Source organism: Oncorhynchus gorbuscha, linkage group LG11 (genome assembly GCF_021184085.1).
Source record: "Oncorhynchus gorbuscha isolate QuinsamMale2020 ecotype Even-year linkage group LG11, OgorEven_v1.0, whole genome shotgun sequence".
NCBI classification, from domain to species: domain Eukaryota; kingdom Metazoa; phylum Chordata; class Actinopteri; order Salmoniformes; family Salmonidae; genus Oncorhynchus; species Oncorhynchus gorbuscha.
This window is the reverse complement of record NC_060183.1, coordinates 5,960,667-5,965,666: the sequence shown is the minus strand read 5'-3', so window position 1 is coordinate 5,965,666 and position 5,000 is coordinate 5,960,667. Positions and strand designations below refer to the sequence as shown.

Here is a 5,000-nt window from a genome sequence, read left to right as displayed (position 1 = left end):
AATACATTAGGGTCTAGTTATACCCTAACCAAGTGGTGTTAGGAAACTCCTGGTTTTACACATCAGGCTTGTAAATCACATCATGCTGGCTTGCAAAGTGATGTGTAGTTCCTATTGGAATCTAGCTAGATCAAGGATATTCAACAATTGTAACTTTTAATCACTTGCAACCTGCATTCACATTGACTTGGGTCGCTGTGTGAAAAGGTTATGCTATTTATCTTTGTGTAGCATGAGGTTAATCAACCAATCAATGTACAAACGTAAATATTGAAACAATTCTGAAAATCGATCTGCAATAGAGCATGCTGGGAAACATGATAATGGTGGGCGTGGTTTTGAGTGCTTGACTCAACACAGAGTAAAAATGACACAGTCCGACTCAACTCTGGTTGTTAACAACAACACAAAAAACAACACTAAGGTTGTTTTACACCATTGAGTGTTAAGTTAATTAAAAAGTTAAGTTCATTTATCTCCTGAATTATCACGAAAAATAATACACTGAAAAACCAATGCTTTGTTAAACTGGACAATTTGCTGTGTACCGTATACAACACACTGCTGGTTCATACTCCCTTCTATTCTCCTACTCTCTGCTCAATAAAATCACAGAAAATAATACTTTGAAAGACAGAAATCATGGCAAAAAAATAAATTGTCAGTACTGTATATGTCAAATGATTAAAGGAATAGCAGACACATGTACTGTACAATTATCCCCCAGATAGGCACTGTTTAAAATATTCTCACACCTATCTTTAAAAATAAATAAAGGTATCATATTACTCAATCTGTCGATGTTAACATGTAAATACTGAAGTAAACACTTCATGGTAAGGCTCTATTTAAAAGAAAGAAACATTATACAATGAAAAATTCTTTTTTCAGAATCAAAAGGGTTCTAGAAAGGGTTCTAAACCGTCACACAGAACCCTTTCTTTAAAAAATGTTTTCAAAATGAGGATGGTTTCTAGCTGGAACTCTTTGCCTTTACAAATAACTATTTCAGAACCCTGTTTCCAAAAAAAAGGGTTCTTAAGATGAAAACGGTTCTTGAAGGAAATCATATTTTTTTTTCCTAAGTGTGTGTCAAGAAGTACTGTCCCAGAGGAAAACGAGGTGGTTATTGCTGTTGTACAGTACTGACATCATGTCAACCAAAAAAATCTTTGTCAGTTACAATACACAAGCACAGTCACCTTTTAAAAGGCACCTTGGTACAGGAAATGAAATGTACACTGAATGCTGTCCTGGGGATATAACTGCCCAGGTGTATAACAATGGAAACACTACACAACGTATTATAATGGTAACCAGAGCTTTAGAGACATGGGCGGTGGGCGCTGGTCCATTTGTTGACAATTGTTCTACTTTCTGTTTGACTGATCTCATTTTGATTGTGTTTTAGGGTTAGGATGTCCAATGACACACACAAAGACCACAACATAGCCTCTCCTCTGAGTCTAAAGATTATTATCATTATAATAAAATAAAAAAATGTTTTACCTGTATTTATCTAGGCAAGTCAGTTCAGAACAAATTCGTATTTACAATGAGGAACCTACCAAAATGGGATTCAAAAATAAAATAAAAATATAGGACAAAACACACATCACGACAAGAGAGACTCCACAACACAACATAAAGAGAGACCTAAGACAACAACATAGCATGGTAGCAACACAACATGACAACAACATGGCAGCAGCACAACATGGTAGCAGCACAAAACATGGTACAAACATTATTGGGCCCAGACAACAGCACAAAGGGCAAGAAGGTAGAGACAACAATACATCACGCAAAGCAGCCACAACTGTCAGTAAGAGTGTCCATGATTGAGTCTTTGAATGAAGAGATGGAGATAAAACTGTCCAGTTTGAGTGTTGGTTGCATCTCGTTCCAGTCGAGGAAAAGATTATGATTATTAGAAAGCAAATTACGGACTCCTCTTTAAACCTGCGTATTCCTCCAAACCTCAGTTGTCCTGAGTCTGCACAACTCTGCCAGGACCTAGGATCAAGAGAGACGCTCAAGTGTTTTAGTACTATATCTCTTGACACAATGATGAAAATAATCATGGCCTCTAAACCTTCAAGCTGTATACTGGACCCTATTCCAACTAAACTACTGAAAGAGCTGCTTCCTGTGCTTGGCCCTCCTATGTTGAACATAATAAACGGCTCTCTATCCACTGGATGTGTACCAAACTCACTAAAAGTGGCAGTAATAAAGCCTCTCTTGAAAAAGCCAAACCTTGACCCAGAAAATATAAAAACTATCGGCCTATATCAAATCTTCCATTCCTCTCAAAGATTTTAGAGAAGGCTGTTGCGCAGCAACTCACTGCCTTCCTGAAGACAAACAATGTATACGAAATGCTTCAGTCTGGTTTTAGACCCCATCATAGCACTGAGACGGCACTTGTGAAGGTGGTAAATGACATTTTGATGGCATCGGACCGAGGCTCTGCATCTGTCCTCGTGCTCCTAGACCTTAGTGCTGCTTTTGATACCATCGATCACCACATTCTTTTGGAGAGATTGGAAACCCAAATTGGTCTACACGGACATGTTCTGGCCTGGTTTAGGTCTTATCTGTCGGAAAGATATCAGTTTGTCTCTGTGAATGGTTTGTCCTCTGACAAATCAACTGTACATTTCGGTGTTCCTCAAGGTTCTGTTTTAGGACCACTATTGTTTTCACTATATATTTTACCTCTTGGGGATGTTATTCGAAAACATAATGTAAACTTTCACTGCTATGCGGATGACACACAGCTGTACATTTCAATGAAACACGGTGAAGCACCAAAATTGCCTCGCTAGAAGCATGTGTTTCAGACATAAGGAAGTGGATGGCTGCAAACTTTCTACTATTAAACTCGGACAAAACAGAGATGCTTGTTCTAGGTCCCAAGAAACAAAGAGATCTTCTGTTGAATCTGACAATTAATCTTAATGGTTGTACAGTCGTCTCAAATAAAACTGTGAAGGACCTCGGCGTTACTCTGGACCCTGATCTCTCTTTTGAAGAACATATCAAGACCATTTCGAGGACAGCTTTTTTCCATCTACGTAACATTGCAAAAATCAGAAACTTTCTGTCCAAAAATGATGCAGAAAAATTAATCCATGCTTTTGTCACTTCTAGGTTAGACTACTGCAATGCTCTATTTTCCGGCTACCCGGATAAAGCACTAAATAAACTTCAGTTAGTGCTAAATACGGCTGCTAGAATCCTGACTAGAACCAAAAATTTGATCATATTACTCCAGTGCTAGCCTCTCTACACTGGCTTCCTGTCAAAGCAAGGGCTGATTTCAAGGTTTTACTGCTAACCTACAAAGCATTACATGGGCTTGCTCCTACCTACCTCTCTGATTTGGTCCTGCCGTACATACCTATACGTACGCTACGGTCACAAGACGCAGGCCTCCTAATTGTCCCTAGAATTTCTAAGCAAACAGCTGGAGGCAGGGCTTTCTCCTATAGAGCTCCATTTTTATGGAACGGTCTGCCTACCCATGTCAGAGACGCAAACTCGGTCTCAACCTTTAAGTCTTTACTGAAGACTCATCTCTTCAGTGGGTCATATGATTGAGTGTAGTCTGGCCCAGGAGTGGGAAGGTGAACGGAAAGGCTCTGGAGCAACGAACCGCCCTTGCTGTCTCTGCCTGGCCGGTTCCCCTTTTTCCACTGGGATTCTCTGCCTCTAACCCTGTTACGGGGGCTGAGTCACTGGCTTGCTGGGGCTCTCTCGTGCCGTCCCTGGGGGGTGCGTCACCTGGGTGGGTTGATTCACTGTTGTGGTCGGCCTGTCTGGGTTTCCCCCCTTTGGGTTGTACCGTGTCGGAGATCTTTGTGGGCTATACTCGGCCTTGTCTCAGGACGGTAAGTTGGTGGTTGTAGATTTCCTCTAGTGGTGTGGGGGCTGTGCTTTGGCAAAGTGGGTGGGGTTATATCCTTCCTGTTTGGCCCTGTCCGGGGGTGTCCTCGGATGGGGCCACAGTGTCTCCTGACCCCTCCTGTCTCAGCCTCCAGTATTTATGCTGCAGTAGTTTATGTGTCGGGGGCTAGGGTCAGTTTGTTTATCTGGAGTACTTCTCCTGTCCTATTCGGTGTCCTGTGTAAATCTAAGTGTGCGTTCTCTAATTCTCTCCTTCTCTCCTTCTTTCTCTCTCTCGGAGGACCTGAGCCCTAGAACCATGCCCCAGGACTACCTGACATGATGACTCCTTGCTGTCCCCAGTCCACCTGGCCATGCTGCTGCTCCAGTTTCAACTGGCCTGGGCCCTAGGACCATGTCCCAGGACTACCTGACATGAGGACTCCTTGCTGTCCCCAGTCCACCTGGCCATGCTCCTGCTCCAGTTTCAACTGTTCTGCCTTACTATTATTCAACCATGCTGGTCATTTATGAACATTTGAACATCTTGGCCACGTTCTGTTATAATCTCCACCCGGCACAGCCAGAAGAGGACTGGCCACCCCACATATGCTCTCTCTAATTCTCTCTTTCTTTCTCTCTCTCGGAGGACCTGAGCCCTAGGACCGTGCCCCAGGACTACCTGACATGATGGCTCCTTGCTGTCCCCAGTCCACCTGACTGTGCTGCTGCTCCAGTTTCAACTGTTCTGCCTTATTATTATTTGACCATGCTGGTCATTTATGAACATTTGAACATCTTGGTCATTTTCTGTTATAATCTCTACCCGGCACAGCCAGAAGAGGACTGGCCACCCCACATAGCCCGGTTCCTCTCTAGGTTTCTTCCTAGGTTTTGGCCTTTCTAGGGAGTTTTTCCTAGCCACCGTGCTTTTACACCTGCATTGTTTGCTGTTTGGGGTTTTAGGCTGGGTTTCTGTACAGCACTTTGAGATATCAGCTGATGTACGAAGGGCTATATAAATAAATTTGATTTGATTTGATTTTGATTTGATAGCTGCAGCGAACTGAAAAGAGGAGCGACCCAGGGATGTGTGTGCTTTGGGGACC

At 42.6% G+C, this 5,000-nt stretch overlaps 1 protein-coding gene across 1 annotated transcript in view; it reads left to right on the top strand.

The window, feature by feature from the left end:
- LOC124048054 (calpain-2 catalytic subunit-like) overlaps positions 1-5,000 on the top strand; it is a 44,939-nt gene that overhangs the window by 1,408 nt on the left and 38,531 nt on the right. The gene's annotated exons all lie outside the window — the stretch shown is intronic.